At 33.7% G+C, this 25,491-nt stretch overlaps 1 protein-coding gene across 4 annotated transcripts in view; it reads left to right on the forward strand.

The window, feature by feature from the left end:
* Positions 1-25,491, forward strand: part of LOC138696965 (pleckstrin homology-like domain family B member 1) — a 733,810-nt gene that overhangs the window by 441,280 nt on the left and 267,039 nt on the right. The window contains exons 1-2 of one of the 4 annotated variants that reach the window (XM_069822501.1): positions 5,330-5,465; positions 9,495-9,649. The gene's annotated coding sequence lies outside the window, so the exon portion shown is untranslated. The other 3 variants (XM_069822502.1, XM_069822500.1, XM_069822503.1) reach the window with 3 other exon arrangements.

Here is a 25,491-nt window from a genome sequence, read left to right on the forward strand (position 1 = left end):
TTATTCTTTGAACAATTTTGATAGGGCTGGTATTTAATGAGATAAATGAGTTTTAAAATTAAAATAACTGCCATCTAAGGCCGTGTAATTAATTAAAAAAAAATTACTTCGTCTATAAGGGGCCTTGGACAGCAACAATCGAAAGCTATGAAAGATAGCCTACAGAGAATGTTTCTGTGTTTGTATGAAGTAATATCGGAAGCTAAATTAACCGATTTGTATAATTAATTATTTTTTCACCATTGGAAAGTGTAGCTTCTCGAGATGGACATAATGCTATAATGTTATTACAGTAACTTCTGATATAATATAATATAATATAATATAATATAATATAATATAATATAATATAATATAATATAATATAATATAATATAATTTAAGTTATTAGAAGGGTTCAGAACCATAGTGGGCCAAGCGCCATTTGCTGAATAGGTAGAAAACAAGGGTTAAAATTAAGTTATTACCATAATTCAATGGAAACCTATAACAAGTAAAATAAAATATGCACATTAAATCTAAATTATGTCAATCTTCATTAAACTATGGTTGCATGTAATAAAAATTAAGAAACATGTTAAAGGAATTGTCATTGCACCAAATAAGTGTCTCTGGACCAAAATGATCGCATTTTAATTATTTGGATGCAATTTAAATTAAATAACATAATAAACGATTTATCCTTCTATCAAACACGAATGTTCCCTGGATCAAATGTCCTATTTTAATTACGTAATTACTTTATATTTATTTCTAACGGGTGCAGCGGAGCGCACGGGTACGGCTAGTACTTAATGTAGATGTAGGAGGTTTGTTACATTTTTCAGATAATGAGAATGGAATAATTGTAATGGTAGTTGTAATTATTGGAGTAATTGTTGTAGTTGTAGCTGTAGTTGTAAATGTTGCAGTTGTTGAAGATGGTGTTGATGTGGAAACATTGAAATCTCTCCTGAGACTACAATCCCACTAAAACGCTTAGGATTAATGTACTGAATGCTCTATTATGTAACATCTTCTTCAAAAGTGCACTTATTTACAGTGTGTCGCAATATGCAGGCAGCTTTATCCGAGTGCGAGGCATGAATTGAATACGTGACACGTACGACGGAAACAATGGAATTGCCCTCATTCTTCTTTCTCTAAATAACAGGAATCGAGTCGATCGTAATGTTAGCGTAGCTCCTCCGCCATTGTCCTGTACTCGCTGATACCGATCTAAATTACACACCAAATATGCGCCCATCTTGGATCCATTACAATCTATACACATTTATCGCAATTACTCCGGGTTTTACTACAATTCTGTGTTTGGGACGGTCGTCCTGACAACCATACGTATCAGCCAATCCGAAGCCATTACGTCATGCCTTATTGCCAACAGCAAAGCTTCGATTTGTGTACGCTAGACGAATATCGTCCGCAGTCGTCATGGCTCCTATCAATATTATATTTAACGATATTTAAAATCGTAGCTTTTCGTGTTTTGTTTAAAAGTGTCCTTCTAATAATTGTCCTTCATATTTCTTAAAAACTCTGTAATTTCTTTTGTAGGTCTAGTCCTCTTATGTTGCCGATTTCACTTTGTAACTTGTTCTATTTTACTACAGTATTATAGATTAAAATTTACCGTGGTTGAGTTTTTCTCTGGAAAACTAAAATTTTTGTTTTTGTTGAAGATATAGGTAGTTAGATTTTAACTTGTTTTGTTTTGTAGCTCGTACACTAATTTCTGGAGACTCTCTTCTGATGCAGCTAATACTATTTGATCGTCGGCGAATAATATAGTTGTTAAATCAGTTTTATAAACTTTCCAAATAGAATCTAGCCATTCAATAATGACTTGGTCAGTATATAAATTAAATAATATGAGTGATAATGGGCATCCTTGTCGTACCTCTAAGTTAATTAAGGTATTTTCCTTGCTTCTTTTTCCACCGCTTTCTATTAGTATTTTAGTTTCTATTGAAAGGGTCTGGATGGCTCTAACGAGATGTAGTGGTAATCCTTTGACCTTTAGTATTTCCCATAATATTTCTTCATGCATTATCAAAAGCTTTTACATAGTGTATAAAAGCGATGCACAGACAAAGATTATGTTCTGTCACTTTTCCATCATCTGGGAGACTGTAAATGCACAATCGATGCATGAACACCCCTTCCTGAAGCCACAAAAATTTAAATTTAAAATTTTAGTAGTTATTTTAAAGTTTACATAGAGTGATTCATTTACAAATTCAATTAGGTTAAATTCTTCCGTCCATAAACATAGGATATGTTTAAAAAAATCGTTTTTTGACCGCAGAGTGACTTCTTAAAACAGTTCGTTTCTTTCTTCCTCGGTTTTATTCAGACTTACGTGGCTTTTCTGTAATATGGCACCAGTACAGTTTCTTTATGCACGTGAATCAACACAAGAATCAACACAAGAATCAACACAAGAATCAACACAAGAAAATAAAATTGTTAAATGCTTGCATACCGTTCTTCTGGTGGTGATTTATATCAACATTTTTCTCATCTGTTTGTCGTATACATCGTCTGTTATCTTTTTAAATAATCTCTTAAAGAATTTGCATTTCAACTGATTAATATCTGCAGCGTTTGTATCTGTCATCAGCTGCATGTGACTCAACTTGTAGAACCGTGTTCTTCCCTGGGGCAGTTGTTCGAGCTAACCATACCCAACAGAGTGGATGGCCCAACAGTTACTGATTACTATTAAGAGCCTGATGGTAGAATCTGTAAATATTTCCGAAACGTGTATTGGCTCTTTTCTTCAGATTTCCTATTTTTCACCTCTTCGTATACGATCCATTATCTTGATCTTCTGCCACGAACTTTTCTCCCGTTCACCATTCCTTCTAGTGGACTTTTCAGTAGGCAGTTTAATCTCTTCCTCAGCTTTTTTTTTTTTTCCAGAGACCCTCAGACGAAGTTTCCTTTGCCATTGCTATCTTCCTGGCAGCAGCTCATGTTACTGCTTATAGTACACCTCGAGTATTTGAAGCTGTCCACTTGCTCTCTGCCTCATTTAGTAGTCGCACGTTTATATTCTTAATTTTTTTTTCCCGATAACCATGGGCTTCGTCTGTTTGCATTTATCTTCACTCCATACTGCTCACAGCTGTCATTTAGCTCCAGTAGCATATCCCTTAGTATCGTCTCTCTTCTGCTAACAGAGGCGTTCAGAGCTAAAGTCGATCAAGTCCATGAGACTTAGTTTTGAGATAATAGGACTTAAAGTTAACACTTGCTCTAGTGGATTATGTAATTTTATTGCTCCATTCTCAAATTCTAGATTTATACAATATAAACAATTTTGATGTTAATTGATGCAACGCATTGGTGACTTGTTCCACTATGGCTCAGAACATCGTAAACAAATAATCTGAGCCAAAAGTGACTGGTGTCACCTACCGGCGAATACTTGGAATTAAGACTTGAGCCATTACTGCACGGAAAAGATCCAACTTCAGATAATCAGAAAATCAATTAAACTCGATTTATGAAAATCTGTGACTTGATCCACTTTAGCTCTGAACACCTAAGTTATTATTATTATTATTATTATTATTATTATTATTAAGTCCATGAGACTTAGTTTTGAGATAATAGGACTTAAAGTTAACACTTGCTCTAGTGGATTATGTAATTTTATTGCTCCATTCTCAAATTCTAGATTTATACAATATAAACAATTTTGATGTTAATTGATGCAACGCATTGGTGACTTGTTCCACTATGGCTCAGAACATCGTAAACAAATAATCTGAGTCAAAAGTGACTGGTGTCACCTACCGGCGAATACTTGGAATTAAGACTTGAGCCATTACTGCTCGGAAAAGATCCAACTTCAGATAATCAGAAAATGAATTAAACTCGATTTATGAAAATCTGTGACTTGATCCACTTTAGCTCTGAACACCTAAGTTATTATTATTATTATTATTATTATTATTATTATTATTATTATTATTATTATTCCGATTATAACTATGAGACTAATTGCGAATATTTGAATTGCGGTAGTTTGTTTACCAGACGTCAGGATCTTGATTATTTATTTTTTTGTAAAGTCATTAAGGGTGATATTGATTGTGAATCTTTCATAAGCAATATCAGTCTTCGTATTCCTGCTAATGGTTTAAGATTTCATAAAATGTTTTACAATAGGAATTCTAAACCTCTGTCTCCGGTCTGCAGATGTATTAAATATGCTAATTTGCATGGATTGAACTTGGAGCCATTTAATGTGTAGTAATACTTTTCGAGTTTTATGTCAGTTGTATTATTTATGCCATTGTTAGATATGTATCATACTATTCTCGTCATTTGCATAACTTACAATATTAATTATATGATTCCTGTCTTCATTTATATGGTTTCATTAATTCATTTGTAATACATTTTATTTAATTGCCATTATTTTAATTATCTCACTGAACTAATTTTAATAATATTATTTGTGCTGTTTATTTTGTTGCATTTTGGTCAATTGAGTAATGTAGACTATTATATTGATTGTATTTTCATCTCATTGCCATTTTCTATCATTCATTCTCATCATCATTTGTTGTTTTGTTTCGTTTTGTACCTGTGATAAACTGTAATTGGCCTTGTGCTGTTGTTTCGTACATTAATATTATAAATAAATAAATAAATTATTATTATTATTATTATTATTATTAATTTCGTTAAGACTAATGTTCCCTCCTTACACCTCTCTCACGTCTGTCCATTAGTGTTGAATCTGCTAAAAGTAAGGGATCCCTCAATAGATTGTGATCAGTTAATTATTATTGTTGTTATTATTAGTATGGTTATTAACATTTACAATATTTGTGCCTAAATACGGTCTTGAGAAACATTAGTTTCACTTCTAGAAATGAGGCAGATCATGAAATACACCAGACAGTCGTCCAGTTTCTGTTCTCGAATTCATAACCTCCTGAAAGACGAGGCACTATTCAATCACCACATACATATTTTCGTACTTATTCATCACTCTTCAAAATGAGCTTCATCTCCCATTTTGAGGGCTGTTTTTCTCTCGTTACTGGGAAGGTTAAAAAATAATCTCGACTCCATCTGAAATCTCCGAGACGTCTGGACACCGTAACATCTCTCTCAATGAAATACATTTCCCTCGCACGCACTGTTTACGCACGCTCAGTGAAACTTTAAAAGCTCTCAAAACCCGAAATGAAGGAAACTGCTCTCGCAGTGTAATCGCACTCGTAATGTATGTTTGCAACTAGTTATTTATGAGCATGACGTGTGAAAGACTGGATGCTTGTTCTTTTTGCGTTATCTGCATTGTAAATATGAATAAGCACTTGTGGAAGGTTACACTGTATCGCAGTTAAGGCTTTGGTGGCGGATAGACTGTGTCACCGCTACGTGCGCGTCCCGCCAGCGAAACACGACGTGTGGATTGTTACGTCATTGTGCCAATATGTTGTGTACGTACGACCCAATTTTTAGTCGTACCGGAAGTTCTGTTTATAGGACACATTTTTCATTATGTTAATTATACCAGAAACCGTGTGTGTAAGAAAGTTTTTTGATGTGTGTATCAAACCAGAAGCAGTTTTTGACGGCACCGTTTTGTGAGTATAAATAGCTCATTTTGTACGCCTTACCAGAAGATGTGTCACTATACAGGGTGATTCACGAGGAGTTACCGCTACTTACAGACCTTATTTCTGAAGACATTCTGAACAAAAACGTTATATAAACATGGATCCTGTTCTCAATATTTTCAGAGTTACATTTATTTACATTTATTATTTACATTCTAAAATTATTTTTCATGTCATTTACAAATCTCAGTTATTTTTATCTCGAAATGAAGGCCATCAGAATTTAATATTTACACTTAAATGTACATGTATTATTTAAATGTAGTATTTACATTTATTATTTACATGTAGGCAATCCATCATGTTTTGTTTGTTGACGTATCGTCCACAACAAGTTGGCTCTGTGTATCGTATTTATATTGTCACATTACAAAACATGATATCAGTCAACGACAGACCCTTTGTATTGTATTGTATTGTATTGTATTGTATTGTATTTATTAACATTCCATGGTATTCATACATGCTTACAGCTAGAATATGGAACAAGCCAAAAAACTTAATACTATTATAAAATCTTAATTCATAGTCACAGTCTAGATGAAATATATACAGACGAGATTTACAATATAGTCTACTAGCACAACACAACGTTTTAGTATCAATTTCATGAAGTGTTAATTTAATTTAATTTAATTTTTTCCTGTAACCACTACAGGTTGCCATCGACAAAGAGTACCATGATACAAAAGAGTAAAAGCCTTGAGGCTTAGTGATAAATTGTTGTTAGAGTGAAAAATAAACAATTTGAATTATATTGAAACACATGATGTTAAACGAAGTAACGTCAAGGACATGCGAATTAGGCATGGTCCATATGTATGATGCCTGAAAATAGCTATTGAGCCTTTGAGTGCTGCAATTGTTAGATCTCTTAAAATACTTTTATGCAGGCCAAAAGATTTACAGAAGTCGACTAGGAACCGGGGTATGGTCCCACGGGCTCCTATCATTAGTCCCGTAATGACGATGGATTCCAGATGGTATTTGTCCTTATAAAAACTGATGAAAGGTTCATATATATTCCTTTTTTCCTCGTGTACTTCTTCTGGCTGGTGTTCGTGCGATTCGAATCTCACAGTAGGGTCTATGATGTAACCTTCAAGAGAGGGAGGTTTAAATGCAATGATGTCAATTCTTCGATTACTGCCCTCACTGGATATGCCGTGTACTTCTTCATATACTGAATAACCTTTGTTCCTTAAGGCAGTTGCTATTATAGATCTTACTGTATGATGCCGCGTATTTTATAGAAGTTCACCGTGTGGACAGGCCCCCCAGGACATGGGCAAGGGTTTCAACCTTCCTGTCGCAACGTCGACAGAGGTTACTGCCCGAAGACCTACCAGGTACACTACAGAATAGAAGGCGTGAGAAATTAGGTCCTTCTTTAATTTGGCCCTAAATAATCTTATGTTTTGAGTTTCATTTTTTATATCGATAGGGAGGCTATTAAAAATTTTTACTGCCATATAACGCACTCCTTTTTGATAGCATGATAGACTTGCCGATGGAGTATGAAAGTCATTTTTTTGACGTGTATTTATGCTATGAACTGTTGAATTAGTTACAAAGTTTTCACGATTACATACGAGGAAGATTATTAATGAAAATATATACTGACAAGCCATGGGCATTATTTGTAGTTTTTTTTAAATAGTCCTACACGATTCCCTAGATTTGGTACCTACTATTATTCTAATTACTCTTTTTTTTTTTAATAGAAACATACTGTTACTATCTGTGGAATTTCCCCAAGACTTAATCATAGCACTGCAGTACGTGAACTCAGATTTGTACATGATATGAAAATACCTTAAAAAATGTAAATGAGAATTATAAATAAATGTAAATAGTATGGAAAGCGGTAAACAATAGCGATAGACATGTTGAAGCTCACATCTCCTTAATCTGACTTCGCAGACTCCAAGTTCCTAACTCAAAATGTTCTTACAGCATACCCCATTTCTTGATTTAATTTTGCACGCTTTTAATGAAATATCTTGTATATTTTGTCACCAGAAGCTTAAAAATAAAAGATGACCATTTGTTAGTATTTTTATTCCTTTATATATGCCAGTTTCGAGTGTGCAGCTTACTACAGAGTTTCGGGCGTATAAATATCCGAAGTCGTATATTACATTATACACGGTGAACCGTAAGTAATGTCATAAATTTCAGAGGGTTATTCTTTGAGATATTTCAAACAAAAAAGTTTAAATACAGTTTTGCTCGTTTTTACTTCCTTTTCGAGATGAAAATGATTTTGTGCGAGATCGTGCGTATTTGCTTGGTTTCCGCACAAAACCAACCCGCGATAAGTCTAAAATTCCACATTCAGTATTCCCAACCTAACACACATAACAATTTCCCTCTTCTTACCGCTTAAGTGACATATTGATTTTACTGCTTTAGGCTTTTAACATATTATTTTTAGAGACGTTCAATATAGTAATAATTATAAATTGGAAACTTACCACTGCAATTTCACCTAAATTGCACTGTTAATTATTGTTTTTAAATATTTGCAAAAATTAAGTAAACTCTACAACTCCACTAAAGTTACTGCATTCGTGATGCAAGTAACATTAAGGAAGCCGTGAAAAAAATCTGCTTGACCGGCAAAATTAAACTTGCCGATGTTATTACTGCAATATGTTATATAAATAATATTGTTAAAATATTAAAATGAAAAATAAATCATTACATAACCTTACCGTTTGTTTTAAGTTCGCATTTATAGACTGGGGGAAAAAAAGACAGACGTATATCACGGCCTGCTGGAGTATAGTAAACACAGAAAACAATGTTAAACATAGATATTTTTGTTTTGCAAATTTGCCGTCATTGAACAGAAACCAAGATGGAGATTTCATTGCAACTAATTAGAAATTCCTCTTTCAGGTGTGTAATAAACGATCTTCGCACAAAATAATGTACGATACACGAGCGGTATGTTTTCTTTCAATTCTCGGAAATTAAAAAAGATCGATTATGTTTCGCTTTTTCAAACTTTTCCTCGAACATGAAAACTTCAACATACCGCTCTTGTAACGCATATTACTATTATATGAAACATTTCATAGCGTGTTTTGGGAAAGCCATTGATATAATTCCCAATATGCTCAGTCAATTTAAAGAGCAGAGTATTATGATAATACATGATTGAAACAATTTTAGTTTTGTCCTTTAAAATGTGCAGAAAAAATGATCCGAACAAATGTAATAACTTTTCGTTCTGAAAAATAATTTTAAAAGGTTACATTTATCTGGATTAAAGTTTTGCATATTTAAATGACTAAATTAAAATTCTTTCAATCTTATATTATCATAATACTCTACTCTCTTAAATTGACTGAACATATTGAGAATTCAATCAATGCTTTCCCAAAACACGCAATGAAATTGTCATATAAAACAATTTTTATCTCGAAAAGGAAGCAAAAATATTTTCTTGTAAAGTTCCTACATAAGATGTTTTTACAAAAAATTCGGAAAGATTTTTATAGAGATAAAGTCTAATCTCATTCTGTTAATTTTTTTTTTTGACATCGATGTACAGCATAGGCCGACATATAATAGTTTGGAGTGTGTATACCATACCGGAAGATATAGGCGTAGCTCTGAGTGCTGACAGTATGAAAAGCTTTGTACAGTAGATTAAGTTCGGCACAGTTATGAGATTGTAGTTCTTAGCTCAATGTAAAACTGTGTTTGCTTTTAAAAGTGGAGTTTTCGAATGGAAGAAGATTTTTATTGTAGTCTGTTTCTGTCAGCTGATAATTACTTGCGTCATGTTGCTGCAGCTGTCCTGTGATTCACGCTCACATCTGGACTTCTTCTCAACAGATGCAGTGACCTGGGACCAGCACCACATCGCGTATCGACGTACTGACAACGAACACACATCCATGGCCTAGCTGGAATTCGAACCACGACCGTGGCTTCGGAGGAGTGATACATCGCGCCTAAACTGTTCCGTAACACCACAGCCGGACATACAGGTGACTGACAATTGAAACTTATTCCACAGTCTAGTATATACAGTCGCGAAGCTCAATACGTAGTAAATATGCAAACATTAGATAGTTGCTCACCACTAGGATCGCTAATATCGCCTCATTACAGGCAATGCAAAATAGTACTGTCACAGTCTGTTGTTTCTAGCACCCTCAAAACTCAAGCTTCGTGACTGTATATAGTAGACTGTGCTTATTCCTGGAAATATTTTTTTAATTTAATACTTCTGTGCCCGGGAGGAAAAAGGTCTTAAGTCAATTTTTTGTGAAAATGAGATTTTTATATATTCTGAAAGCGGAAACAATTCTCTACAATCTGGTAAAACGGCTAAAGTCAAATAAGACTCCTGACTGGATTTATAGAGCGTTACCAAATGTCCTAAGTACTTTTTGAATCGAACACACACAGAATAAAGGACTTAAGAATATTTAATACTTTATTCCTTACAAACAATTGGATATTTATCTTTTGAAGAGGTGGAGAAGTTCAAATATCTTGCAGCAACAGTAACAAATATAAATGATACTCGGGAGGAAATTAAACGCAGAATAAATATGGGAAATACCTGTTATTATTCGGTTGAGAAGCTTTTGTCATCTAGTCTGCTGTCAAAAAATCTGAAAGTTAGAATTTATAAAACAGTTATATTACCGGTTGTTCTGTATGGTTGTGAAACTTGGACTCTCACTTTGAGAGAGGAACAGATATTAAAGGTGTTTGAGAGTAAGGTGCTTAGGAAAATATTTGGGGCTAAGCGGGATGAAGTTACAGGAGAATGGAGAAAGTTACACAACACAGAACTGTACGCATTGTATTCTTCACCTGACATAATTAGGAACATTAAATCCAGACGTTTGAGAAGGGCAGGGCATGTAGCACGTATGGGCGAATCCAGAAATGCATATAGAGTGTTAGTTGGGAGGCCGGAGGGAAAAAGACCTTTGGGGAGGCCGAGACGTAGATGGGAAGATAATATTAAAATGGATTTGAGGGAGGTGGGATATGATGGTAGAGACTGGATTAATCTTGCTCAGGATAGGGCTCGATGGCGGGCTTATGTGAGGGCGGCAATGAACCTCCGGGTTCCTTAAAAGCCAGTAAGTAGGTAAGTAAGTAAGTACGTAAATAAGCATTTTTTTATTTTAATACTTCTGTGGCCGGGAGGAAAAAGGTCTTAAGTCAATTTTTTTTTGTGAAAATGAGATTTTTAGTTATTCTGAAAGCGGAAACAATTCTCTACAATCTGGTAAAACGGCTGAAGTCAAATAAGACTCCTGACTGGATTTATAGAGTGTTACCAAATGTCCTAAGTACTTTTTGAATCGAACACACACAGAATAAAGGACTTAAGAATATTTAATAGGTACTTTATTCCTTACCAACCATCACAAGTTTACTTTCCATGCTTCCCTATTAAAAAGGTCTAACTTGTATTTTAGTCATTTTATCACATACTGCTGCCCTTTACTTTTAAAACTTTAAGCACCAGGTAAACAGTCCTATAATTGTTTAAGATCCATTTTGCATCCCTAATAATTTACATTTCTCATTTATTTTGACATGAAAAAGGTCTTATGTTTAATAGTCCCTTCTACTCAGTTTGGCTTCTAGTCTTAAAAGGGCTTAAGTTCGGCTATTTTTAGAAATAATCAAGAAAATTGTTAAATGAGCAACATTACCTATTTTAGAAGAAATATAAACAAACAATATCCAAGAAAAACCTGCTAGTTAAAAAAAAAAGTCTATAATTCATTTTCTCCGGCGGGGCTCGAACCAGCGACGGTAACCTTTATACATCTGAAGACTACTTCTGGTTGGTGGACTCACTTCGCAATTGAAATGGAGGGCCAGAAAATTTAATTATGTAACATGACTATTTATAATATACAGGCTACTTGTGTTATGATAATAACATAAAATTCTGCGTACTTTGATGATAAGAGAACGAAAGTTTTGTTTATTACTAGGTTTCGTGATAAACTATTCCGCTTAACTGGCCGTCTTGCCAATCGGTATCGGCCTCATTATCGCTGCAATGAAGCGAGAAGCGTCCAGTGAGATGGTGCGGTTGCAAACGTGACTCCCGATAAAGCCGTTCCTGGAAGCAGGATCGCCACAATGAGTGACATCACACCTAATTTGCTGTTTGTGTATGACAACTGCTTGCTGCGCGAGACCGCAGTTTTGTGTCGGAGTGCCGACCAGCGGGTCACGTGCTGCGAAGTGTGCCACCAGATTGCGCCAACTTCGGCGGGAGCTGTTTTCAAATTTGGTGTCGTTTAGTGGCGCTTAATGATAGGAGAGAAATTGTTATGTGTTAGTAAATACTACAGTAGCTGTCTGTGATGTGGGTTATTAACAAACGAACATCGCAGTGGTTTGCAGCTGTGGCGCCGTCAGAGAAGATCGCGCATGCGCTATTTATATAGTGAGTAGAATTAAAATAATACTACAGACGTGGATAAATTATTAGCAAAATTGAAGATTTTTATTATATATCTTTACAAAACGATTCTTCAATTTAGACTACAGTTGACATTTTTGCGTAATTCCAAATGATTAGCAAAATTGAAGATTTGTATTGTATATTTTATAAAATTTAACTCTTCAATTTGGACTACATTTTATATTTTTGCATATTTACAAATTATTAGCAAAACCTGAGGTTTTTATTATATATTTTTACAAAATTCGATTTTTCAATTTGGAATACAGTTGACATTTGGGATATTTCCAAATTATTAGCAAAACTGAAGATTTTTATTTTATAGTTTTACAAAATTTGACTCTTCAATTTAGACTGTAGTTGAAATTTTTGCTAATTTACAAATTATTAACAAAATTGAAGATTTTTATTATATAGGCTACTTTTACAAAATTTAACTCTTTAATTGTGAACTGTAGTCTAAATTGAAAAATCAAATTTTGTAAACAGAATTATCATAAAAATCGTCAATTTTGTTAATAATTTGTCCACGTCTGTATTTAAAAATAAATTGGCCCTAACATATATAATTAACCACCCTGAAACCGAAAATAGCTTTTTTGACATTTTTGTTTGTATGTCTGTCTGTCTGTCTGTCTGTCTGTCTGGATGTTTGTTACCTTTTCACGCGATAATGGCTGAAACGATTCAAATGAAAATTGGAATAAAAATTAAGTTCGCTCTAACTTATATTTTAGGCTATATGACATTCAAAATACATTATTTAAAATGGAGGTTATAAGAGGGCCTGAATTAAATAAATCGAAATATCTCCCTTATTATTAATTTTCATGAAAAATATTGCATAACAAATGTTTCTTTAAAAATAATTTCCGATAAGTTTTATTCCATGCAAAATTTTGATAGGACTGATATTTAATGAGATAAATGAGTTTCGAAATTACATTAACAACGCCATCTAAGGCGGTGTAATGAAATAAAAAACAAATGACTTCGTCTATAAGAGGCCTTGGACAACAACAATCGTGTTTCTATGAAGTAATATCGGAAGCTAAATTAACCGATTTCTATAATTAATTATTAATTCACTATTGGAAAGTGTAGTTTCTCTAGATGGACATAATGCTATAATGTTATTACAGTAACTTCTGAGTGAATCGAGGACAGGTAAGATTAAAATAGCTTCTTATGCACAGAAAACTTGACAGGCATTCGTTTCGTGTACTTGCTAATATAATTTTTATGACCAAATGAGTGGTCTCTGGATCAAAATGATCACATTTTAATTTTTTTAATGCAATTTAAATTAAGTAATATAATAAACGATTTATCCTTCTATCAAACACGAATGTTCCCTGGATCAATGTCCTATTTTAATTATGTAATTAATTTACATTTATTTCTAACTGGTGCAGCGGAGCGCACGGGTACGGCTATACTAATAATCAGGGAACGGATTTATATGGACTAAAAATATATGAAATATGTAAATATATATGTAGTTATTTTTACCAAAATATGGAATTAAATATGGATTTTTACCAAAATATGGAATTAAATATGGACTTAAAATTATAAAAAAATGACTATGTACGTTAAATATTGGTACATTTTAATCAAACTAAACAAAAAATATAATGGACGTACCTTATCTTCCAATGTAGTTTCAACAAAACACAATTTTTATTGTCTGTTACCATAACAATAGGTTACAAACATTTCTTTCAAGTGCTGAAAAGTGAATCTTCTTCTATTGTCTCTGAGGATAGATTTATACTGACTAAAAGAGCGTTCGACGTCACAAGAAGTAACTGGTACATAATTCAATTTCACAATGTCTGCTGGGGATAAGTCCAAGTTAATCTTCACTGTTGATTCACCACTCATCACAGCAACAACCTTTTGTAGTTCTTCATATCCAGGGTTTTTTGAAAGTACAGTGTCCACCTTAGCTCTTACTGCATCTGCAACTTTACCTCTACCACGATTCAGTTGTTCCACAGTACTATTTATAATTTCAAAACTTTCAGATAGTGAAAGGTGCCTATTTTGGAGACTTTTGAGCGTTTTTATGATGCATGAAAATGTATGCTGAATGTGAGCTAAGTCATTCTTCACACTTATGTCACAGGTAACTGTTTTCGCAGTATCAATTGAGACTGCATCTTCAGAGTCCAATGCAAGGAGAACATTGTTAATAGAGTCTATATGTTCGGCATAATATTCAACTGCTTCTAGCCATGTACCCCATCTAGTTAAAATTGGCTTTGGTGGCAATGGAATTTCAGGGTACATTTCTTTCAACACGTTAACTCTACTGGGAGCTTTGAGAAATACTTTTTTCACTGATGAAATCAACAAATCTACTTTAGGGAAATTGTCTCTGACCACTTCTGCCGCACGATGAAATGCATGCGCCACACAAGTAAAATGAGTCAATTTAGGATATACAACAGATAATGCTTGTCCAGCTTTGACCATATAAGGGGCAGCATCGCTAATAAAGAATAACACATTATCGTACATAATACCCTTTGGCCACAGGATACCCATAGCTTCGTTGAACAGTTTAACTATAGTTTTGTTATTGCACTTTTCTAGAACATCACAATGTAAAAGAATTCGTTCAGAATATTGTTCACTTAACAAACCGATAACTACATTACCAACAAGTCTACCTTCTTTGTCGGGAGTCTCATCAATGGAAACCCAAATTGAACTATCTTTAATTTCATCTCTTATCTTCTGTATTGTCTCATCGTAGATGGATGGAGCATACGTCTTCCTAAGTGTTGACTCATCCGGGATTGTATGTTGAGTATATTTTTCAAGGAATTCCCTGAAGACCTTATTCTTTAGTTTGTAGAGAGGAATATCAGCAGAGATGAGAGAACGGCACAGGTCGATGTTAAACTCAGATCTTACATTCGATGTTGTTGGTTGTGTTAAAAACAATTGTCTCTGCTTGGAATTTAGTTGTTTGTTGGCCTGATGTTTACTAGTTGTAATGTGTTGTTGCACCAGGAACTTTTGTGTAGATGATACTGCACACTGACACAAATTACAAAATAATATTTTATTGTCAGTTGATAAACCATCTTCTTTAAATTCTGAAATGTAACTTGTTAGTTTTGATTTTAAATTGACTGAATGACGTACTTTTGGCATATTTACCGTCTTTATAGTATGATTTACAAAACTGAACCTATGTGTACTCTGACTGGCATTTAACTGTTGAGCTGCACAACTGAAGTCTGTTAAAAATTTTAAATTAAATTAATACAGTTTTGTAACTTACTTTCCCATTGTTGATAGGACTGCTAATTTTCAAATAACTCTGATGTTAAAGGGATTACTGAACATGTGTTTAAATCTCTATTGTTGAAATGTATTTTTAAAAGTTAATGGAATTTTGTTTTGTTTTATTGTTAAACCTAATATAATATGGACTGTTTTATATGAAATATGGAAAATATATGGAAATTAACGAAAATATGTACTAAACTCTAAAATATGGAAAAATATGGAAAATAAAAGTAGGATTTTTCAACCCTACACATTGTGAAACATAAAGATAATGCAAAATATAAATTATATTAGCTTTATAAGTAAATATGTATTTACATATAAATCCTTTCCCTGCTAATAATAAATCTGTAGCCGACATTTTTCTGGTAATTTTTTATTTTCCAAAAATAATTGGTCCTAACATATATAATTAACCACCCTGAAACCGAAAATCGCTTTTTTGACATTTTTGTTTGTATGTCTGTCTGTTTGTCTGTCTGTCTGTCTATCTGTCTGGATGTTTGTTACCTTTTCACGCGATAATGGCTGAAACGATTCAAATGAAAATTGGAATATAAATTAAGTTCGCTCTAACTTAAATTTTAGACTATATGACATTATTTAAAAGGGGGGTTATAAGGGTGCCTGAATTAAATAAATCGAAATATCTCGCTTATTATTTATTTTTGTGAAATATGTTGCATAACAAAAGTTTCTTAAAAAATTATTTCCGATAAGTTTTACACTTTGCAAAATTTTGATAGGACTGATATTTAATGAGATAAATGAGTTTTAAAATTAAAATACAGTGCCATCTAAGGTGGTGTAATGAAATGAAAACAAATTACTACGTCTATAAGGGGCCTTGGACAACAACAATCGAAAGCTATGAAACATAGCCTAGAGAATGTTTCTGTGTTTGTATGAAGTAATATCGAAAGCTAAATTAACCGATTTGTATAAGTAATTATTATTTCACCATTGGAAAGTGTAGTTTCTCTAGATGGACATAATGCTATAATGTTATTACAGTAACTTCTGAGTGGTCTCTGGACCAAAATGATCGCATTTTAATTAATTTAAATACAATTTAAATTAAGTAACATATTAAACGATTTATCCTTCTATCAAACACGAATGTTCCCTGGATCAAACGTCCTATTTTAATTATGTAATTACTTTATATTTATTTCTAACGGGTGCAGCGGAGCGCACGGGTACGGCTAGTGATTAATAAGTAATTTCAGATATAGCGCCTTATTTTATTAGCCACATGTTTAGGGCATTTTTGTGAATATAGTGAATACTTTTCTTTTTAGATGTGAATGGTAATGTTATTGTTTTTTTATATAACACATTAATGTTGTTTTTTCTTTACTTCATCCGAATATATCTGATTGTACCTACGAGTTACTGATATTTTTGTAATTTATCGTCTGTATCACTGTGGAGGTATATGAAAGATTGCATCCCTTATTTAAAATTATTTATTCATTCATAGTTTTCTGCCGAAGGGCAGGTCTTTCACTGCAAACCCAGCTTTCTCCAATCTTTTCTATTTTTTGCCTTCTTTTTTATCTCCGCATATAATCCATATATTTTAATGTCATCTATCATCTGATTTCTTCTTCAGCCTCGAACACTTCTCTCGTTCACCATTCCTTCCAGAGCATCCTTGAGTAGGCAGTTTCTTCTCAGCCTGTGACCCAGCAAATTTCTTTTTCTCTTCCTGAGCAGTTTAGAATTTATAAAAGAGTTATATTACCGGTTGTTTTGTATGGTTGTGAAACTTGACTCTCACTTTGAGAGAGGAAATGAGATTAAGGGTGTTTGAGAATAAGGTTCTTAGGAAAATATTTTGTGCTAAAAGGGATGAAGTTAGAGAAGAATGGAGAAAATTACACAACGCAGAACTGCACATATTGTTTTCTTCACCTGACATAATTAGGAACATTAAATCCAGACGTTTGAGATGGGCAGGGCATGTAGCACGTATGGGCGAATCCAGAAATGTATATAGAGTGTTAGTTGGAAGCCCGGAGGGAATAAGACCTTTGGGGAGGCCGAGACGTAGATGGGAGGATAATATTAAAATGGATTTGAGGGAGGTGGGATATGATGATAGAGACTGGATTAATCTTGTTCAGGATAGGGACCTATGGCGGGCTTATGTGAGGGCGGCAATGAATCTCCGGGTTCCTTAAAAGCCAGTAAGTAAGTAAGTATCGTCTGTATCACTGTGGAGGTACAAGAAAGATTGCATCCCTTATTTAAAGGCAGTCACCTGTTCTAAAATCATTAATTCATTCATTCATTCATTCACTCATTTATTCATTCATTCATTCACTCATTCATCCATTCATAGTTTTCTGCCGAAGGGCAGGTCTTTCACTGCAAACCTAGTTTTTTCTAGTCTTTCCTATTTTCTGCCTTCTTTTTTATCTCCGCATATGATCCATATACGATCTCATGGTATTCTCTGTTAAAATATGCACATTTAATTGTGTGTCCTATTGTCAAATAAGTGTCCACCTACGATTCTTCAGACATATAACAACAATACGGCTTATCGATCCCACATAATAGCCCGGTTGTGATCTCTGTCTGTCATGGACGATCACAGATTGATATTAAATATGCATATTTATTATACTTGTTGATTAATCTTGTTGCTGTACTTTTAGTTAGATATTTAAAAGTGTTTTTAATTGCCTTTTAAAATTTCAAGTTAGTATTTATATAATTGGTCACATGTTATTCTTATTGAATTTGGTGTTCCCAAGAAACTAGTTCAATTAATTAAAATGTCTCAGTGAAAAGTGCAGCAGAGTTCGTATAGGTCAGTTTCTGTCAGATGCGTTTGCAATTCACTGTGGGCTAAAGCAAGGAGATGCACTATCACCTTTACTTTTTAACTTTGCTCTAGAGTATGCCATTAGGAAAGTCCAGGATAACAGAGAGGGTTTGGAATTGAACAGGTTACATCAGCTTCTTGTCTATGCGGATGACGTGAATATGTTAGGAGAAAATCCACAAACGATTATGGAAAACACGGGAATTTTACTGGAAGCAAGTAAAGAGATAGGTTTGGAAGTAAATCCCGAAAAGACAAAGTCTATGGTTATGTCTCGTGACGAGAATATTGTACGAAATGGAAATATAAAAATAGGAGATTTATCTTTTGAAGAGGTGGAGAAGTTCAAATATCTGGGAGCAACAGTAACAAATATAAATGATACTCGGGAGGAAATTAAACACAGAATATATATGGGAAATGCCTGTTATTATTCGGTTGAGAAACTTTTATCATCCAGTCTGCTGTCGAAAAATCTGAAAGTTGGAATTCATAAAACAGTTATATTACCGGTTGTTCTGTATGGTTGTGAAACGTGGACTCTCACTTTGAGAGAGGAACAGAGATTAAGGATGTTTGAGAATAAGGTGCTTAGGAAAATATTTGGAGCTAAGAGGGATGAAGTTACAGGAGAATGGAGAAAGTTACACAACACAGAACTTCACGCATTGTATTCTTCACGTGACATACAGTAGCGTGCAAATTAATCCGAACACGACATATTTTTACATTTTCTGTCATTTTGGCCTCACAGCTGCTCATACGGCTTTAATTGACATCTATAGTACGTGTAATTCCATTATTGAAGGTCTGTTGTTATTATTTTTTTTATAATATGTGACATTTTGCCTGTCGTTTTGTACATATAAGCATTTCAGTTTTGTTGAAGACTTAATACTGCAATCCTGTGTACATTCTGTCGTCTTCACAAATGGATACAACTCCACGAAAACGGTCTAAAATTATAACATTAGCAGAGCATTCTTCTATGACATAGAGGCAAATTGCTGCAGAATGTCACATCGGTTTGGCTACTGTTTATTCGATCATAAAACGATACAGAGACTTGATCCATCACACCCCAGAAAATAGGAAATTGTGGCCGGAAAAGGAAGACTTCACCTGCAGATGATCGTATAATTGTCAGGAAAAGTAAATAAAATCCTAGACTAACTGCTGTCCACTTAACCCGCTAGTTAATGGCTACCACTGGGGCGAATATTCACGTCACAACAGTGCGGCGTAGGCTTTTGGAAGCTGGACGAAGGGCTCGTAAGCCTATTAAGAAGCAACTGCTAACCCCTGTTATGTGCAAAAAACGCTTAATGTGGGCAAAATTACATCAACACTGGACAGTGAATGACTGGATGAATGTACTTTTTTCCGATGAGTCTCATTTCGAGGTCCACGGCCACCGTGTTTGTTACGTACGGAAAGGATCCGAAAAAGTAACAGCAGCTCATCTCCAACAAGCACCCAAATACCCCCCTAAAGTAATGTTTTGGGGTTGTTTTACACATGAAGGGCTTGGAACATTAATACCTATCAAGGGAATGATGAATTCTGACAAATATATTCACTTATTGGCAACCAGAATCGTACCCCAGCTGCAAAAATCATTTCCGGATGGCAGAGGTGTGTTCCAACAAGACCTGGCACCATGCCATACGTCTGGAAAAACTACAGAATTCTTCAACAAGAAGAATATTCAGGTAGTCTCCTGGCCAGGTAACTCACCCGACATCAACCCCATTGAGAACTTGTGGTCAATTTGCAAAAGAAGAATGCAAAAAATGGATTGTTCTACAAAGGAGAAGATGATTTCTGCCCTCATTGGTGTATGGTTTCGCGATGAAGAAATGAAGAATATTTGTGGGAAATTAGTGGAATCCATGCCAAATCATCTCAGAGCTGTTATGAGGAACAAGGGGGCCACATAGATTACTGAGGTATGTCTTAGATCCTTTTTTTTTATCCCGTTTGAGTATTTTTTTGCATAAGTAATTACGTTGTTCGGATTAATTTGCACGCTACTGTAATTAGGAACATTAAATCCAGACGTTTGAGATGGGCAGGGCATGTATTATGTAATTTTGATATATATTATGTACAGATATCTATATTGTCTGAAGATTCCCACACCGGGCGAAAACGTTCACAAAATAATTAAAATGTGTTACGAATTATTGGATAATCTACAAAGATTAATTTAAAATTCAAAAAGTACTTAGTGTTGGGGTCCATTGCTAAGTCCAATCATACAAGATAGTTCTTGATAACGGATGCAAAAAATGACTTCAACTTTCAGGTTGGATGTGTCCACGACACAGGGAAAGGAACCAAAAAACGAAATCGTACAAAACTTCGTGTAATTTATTTTGCGCGTTTCATTGTGATCATATCCTACTTGATCATTACAGATCTTGATTGCATGTCCTTACCAAGATCAGGTCTTCATACCACTAGAAAGTTAGCTCTTATCTATTTTCAGATTTTTATCGGTGCAATAATCACATGTTATCTGATAAGCTTTGTAACTAAAGCACGTCTCCTAGATTTCACTGCTGACGCTGTTACGTCATACAACTTCATTCGCACGCATCACACACACTTGAAATTTCTTCAACCGGAAAGAAGCGGAATTAAGGAGAATTACCAGAAATATTGGCACAGGGTCGCTGCTATGTTCCTCGTTAAGATGCAAAGCATTTCTGTCACCCATGCTGGCATTTCGATTGCATAAGAGCGTCAGCACACAATATGTGGTGCCAATAGTGTAGCTATGCCCCACGCTTTCGCATGCATAACTTTCAAGAGAAAATCCTCGTCTGAAAGATTGTAAACAGTGCAGTACAGTTAAAACAAATTGTCTGTGAGTCAAGACTTCCCAGACGACCAATAGAATACCATAAAATTTAGCTTAGTTTTCGTTGTGTCGTTTTTACAGCATATTGTCAGAGGCGAGTTTGAGATTAAATAAATTAATAATTGAGTAGTACTACTGAAGAAAAAAGTGTGATACCTATACTGTTAATATTCAAATGTTCCACTTGCCGATTAGGATACTTTACTTGCATTATTTTTCTCCACTTTGTGATCCATACAGGGAGCTTTTCTGCATATTCATGATTTGTCAGACTGTTTCTGATGGAACATTGCATTTTCTGAGCCTGTCAGTCATATCAAATATTAATACATCACATTCTTTAATTACGGTAGATCATTTCTAATTGTTGATTGTATCTTTATTGTATCATTTCTAATAAAATCAGTGTTGTTCTCAAACACCACGTAGGCCTAGGGTACATAATTTTTATTGTATCATTTCTAATTGTTGATTGTAGCTATATTAGTTGTATCATTTCTAATTGTTGATTGCATCTATATTACTTGTATAATTTCTAATTGTTGATTGTATCTATATTAGTTGTATAATTTCTAATTGTTGATTCTATCTATATTACTTGTATGATTTCTAATTGTTGATTGTATCTATATTAGTTGTATCATTTCTAATTGTTGATTCTGTATATATATATATATATATATATATATATATATATATTACTTGTATGATTTCTAATTGTTGATTGTATTTAGGCCTATATTATATGTATCATTTCTAATTGTTGATTCTATCTATATTACCTGTATGATTTCTAATTGTTGATTGTATCTATATTAGTTGTATCATTTCTAATTGTTGATTCTATCTATATTAGTTGTATCATTTCTAATTGTTGATTCTATCTATATTACTTGTATGATTTCTAATTGTTGATTCTATCTATATTACTTGTATGATTTCTAATTGTTGATTGTGTCTATGTTAGTTGTATCATTTCTAATTGCTGATTGTATCTATATTAGTTATATAATTTCTAATTGTTGATTGCATCTATATTACTTGTATGATTTCTAATTGTTGATTGTACCTATATTAGTTGTATCATTTCTAATTGTTGATTGCATCTATATTACTTGTATGATTTCTAATTGTTGATTGTACCTATATTAGTTGTATCATTTCTAATTGTTGATTGCATCTATATTACTTGTATGATTTCTAATTGTTGATTGTACCTATATTAGTTGTATCATTTCTAATTGTTGATTGCATCTATATTACTTGTATGATTTCTAATTGTTGATTGTACCTATATTAGTTGTATCATTTCTAATTGTTGATTGCATCTATATTACTTGTATGATTTCTAATTGTTGATTGTATCTATATTAGTTGTATCATTTCTAATTGTTGATTGCATCTATATTACTTGTATGATTTCTAATTGTTGATAGTATCTATATTAGTTGTATCATTTCTAATTGTTGATTGCATCTATATTACTTGTATGATTTCTAATTGTTGATTGTACCTATATTAGTTGTATCATTTCTAATTGTTGATTGCATCTATATTACTTGTATGATTTCTAATTGTTGATTGTACCTATATTAGTTGTATCATTTCTAATTGTTGATTGCATCTGTATTACTTGTATGATTTCTAATTCTTGATTGTAACTGTGTTAAGGCGATGCGTTACTAAATTTGTAAAATCCACAATTTTTTTAGCTAGGGAGTTAAAATTTTTACAGAGTATGCAAATAAATATCATAATTCAACATTGCAAATTTCAATCGCTTCTCCTAAACATTTAAACAAAATTAAACTTATTTTTTTATTACTTTAGTGAAAATAGTATTAGTATTTTTTTAATTATCATTTTTAATTTTTTTTTCCTTAAAGATAGCACTGCATGTTGAGTAATGGAGCATTGGTAATGCCTTAATCTGATTTGTTCATTTGTAAATATATATAATTCCGATCAAATGCTCCATTTCACAACAGAGATATTAATGAATAGGTATGCCAAGTTTCATCACTCGGGCTTTAACCACAGAGAAATAAAATGAATACCTACTTGTCGTTGAAAACGTAGAAATTTTTTTATAAGATAATTAATTTGAAACATTAAATCCAGACCTTTGAAATGGGCAGGGCATATAGCACGTATGAGCGAATCCAGAAATGCATATAGAGTGTTAGTTGACAGGCCGGAGGGAAAAAGACCTTTGGGGAGGCCGAGACGTAGATGGGAAGATAATATTAAAATGGATTTGAGGGAGGTGGGATATGATGATAGAGAATGGATTAATCTTGCTCAGGATAGGGACCAATGACGGGCTTATGTTTATTATTATTTTTAAGTTCATATTTGTATACAGGTATGTATTTTTTCTGTATGTGATTTGATCCTGGTTGAGTGGAAGAAAAGGCCTGATGGCCTTAACTCTGCCAGGGAAAATAAAACTATTATTATTATTATTATTATTATTATTATTATTATTATTATTATTATTATTATTATTATTATTATGTGAGGGCGGCAATGAGCCTCCGGGTTCCTTAAAAGCCTGTAAGTAAGTAAGTAAGTAATTTGAAAGTTTTGGCTACACATAACTCCTGCATTAACTCAATTTCTACCAAATTATAAAAGTATACTTATAATTAAGATACTGAGATAAAATTTTCACGAAAATACTAAGTCATGAAACCGTACATGTTTTAGCGTAAAAATAGACAAATTACAAAATGTGTCAAAATTCGACTATTTTCAATAGCGCATCGCCTTAATTGTATAATTTCCGATTATTACTATTCTTATCGTACTTCAATTTCCTTGTGTATGAAACGCTGTCCTCAAAACTTGTGGTGTAGTACTCTTATCTTTACAAAATATCCAAAGTAAGTCTCCTGGAAGAGGATTTTCCTTCTTCCACCATCGTGTGGGTCCTGACAACATTTCGTCGAGTCTAGGAACCTTACATTTAGATACGAATAGGACTCACATTGCATAATAGATGGTAGAAGAATCATTGTGTGAAGAGATCGAGCTCCCTGCTGGGCTGAATAAGTAAAGCGAGATGTGCTCTGGGACCTTCTTGAAGAATCTCTTGTAATTCAGAACTTGCAGGGAACCCGGGGTAATTGAATGCCAGGAGACGAAGGCGGAGAAACCCAAGTGCACAAAACTTGGACGAGTATCTTAACGATCCAGCTGTATCCGCCAGAGTGCGTTCAGATACTTTCTGCGTTTGTGGAAGGAAACAACTTTAGTCCATGCGTGCCCCGTGTAATAAGCACAGCTCAGTACTGCAATTCGTGTGGGTGTGGTTTTACATACGGGCTATTCCATATGAAATCGATCAATAAAAAACCTCGCATTTTTTTAATACTCTAATTTTTTCCCCATTTATACAAGCTGCTGAGGACAGTGCATTTGCAAAAATATACTATCGAGAGTCAAACGGTTTTCGTAATATTGAGCGACAAATTTAGCGTATTTTATAAAAACAAGCCTTTTTCAGCGCTCAGAACTCTGGAACCATTTACTGCAGAACATTGAACGAGAGCTCATTTTGAAGCTGACATTTGGTAGGTTATGTTAAGAAGTAATCCTTATTTCTGTTGTGTACAGAGAGACAGATAATCTGATTTTACTTACTTTTAGGCTTTTTGCCCATTTATAAAAATGTAAAAAATATTGAGAAAAAACCTTGCATTATTAAGAGGGATTCGGCATTGTTTGCTTAGTGGCTCGGCAATAAGTTTCGAGGGTATTAAATAAATTATTTTCACACGCCTAGACTTGAACGGCGCAGCACGCACTGGCCGAGAGCTGAAGATAAGCGAGCGTTGGGCGTCATTTTACTCCTGTGTTTATGAAAACTTGTGATAAAGCTAGCCCAGCTATGCGCTGCTAGACGACACATCACGTGTTTATGTCTCCTGGCCTTGCTTGCCTAGGCTAGCTCCCGTCTCACAGTCAGCTGGTTAGTTCACGCGCGTACTATTTATTTTCTTTATTTGATATTTTCAATACTTTCTTATCAACGGTGCACTAGTAAAAAAAAAGAAAATATGTGTTTATTTGTACTTTCAATGCGGAATCTAACTATATATTTTAAAAATATTTTTTCGTGGTCTCCATTTCCATAAAAAGTAAGAAAAACTGTTTACATGTCAATATAAACTTTAACTTCTCAGCATCAAAATAAACCATGATTTTGATCATTGGGTGAAAGGATTTCGGAGCCACAACAGTTTAAAGTTGCTAATTTTATGAAAATACGATAAATTAAAATATTTTTAATTTTAAACACTATGAAGTTCTGATGCCTCAAACTTTGCACAAAGCATTGTATCACAGTTGTCAACGGACAGAAAAAGTT

Source organism: Periplaneta americana, chromosome 3 (assembly GCF_040183065.1).
Source record: "Periplaneta americana isolate PAMFEO1 chromosome 3, P.americana_PAMFEO1_priV1, whole genome shotgun sequence".
NCBI classification, from domain to species: Eukaryota; Metazoa; Arthropoda; class Insecta; order Blattodea; family Blattidae; genus Periplaneta; species Periplaneta americana.